The following is a 735-nucleotide window of genomic DNA, read 5'->3' as shown; positions in this document are numbered from 1 at the left end:
ACGTATTAATCAATCAGTCTATTTATCTCTCCCCACTCTCTCTTTCTCTCTCTCCTCTTTCTCTCTTACTCTACATGTGTATATATACACACATATATATGTATATATATATATATATGTGTGTATGTGTGTGTGTGTGTGTGTGTGTGTGTCTATATATACATATATGCATGCATATACATGCATACATACATAAATATATATATATATACATATATATACACATATATATGTATACATAGCTGTATATATATAAACTTACGCACGACTTGCATGTATTTTAATCAGGAGTCATACTTATATATCCACACATCCACACACAAATACACACACAAATACACACACACAGAGTTATTCTTGAAAACACATTTAGGATTGCATTTGTTGACTCTTATTGATAGATTTATTCGCCATCAATTAGTGACCCCCCCCCTCATTTCTTTTCTCCTTATCATGTGACACGTTTCACTAGTACTCTATATATATACATATACATATATACGCAAATGTGTACATGTATATGTATATGTTTGTGGGTGTGCCTGCGTTTGTCTGAGTGTGTGTGCTTGTGTGTGTGTGTGTGTGTATGTGTTTGTCTCATCACAATATATTTTTTAGTCAATTCACATGTAAAGTGAGTGTTTCGTTGTTATCCTTAAAATTGCTTGAATAAACGCACGTGCACACACACATACACACTCACACGCATAAACAAAGGCACAAGCAACACAAACA

This window comes from Octopus bimaculoides, chromosome 25 (genome assembly GCF_001194135.2).
Source record: "Octopus bimaculoides isolate UCB-OBI-ISO-001 chromosome 25, ASM119413v2, whole genome shotgun sequence".
Lineage (NCBI taxonomy): Eukaryota > Metazoa > Mollusca > Cephalopoda > Octopoda > Octopodidae > Octopus > Octopus bimaculoides.
This window is presented reverse-complemented; position numbering follows the sequence as displayed.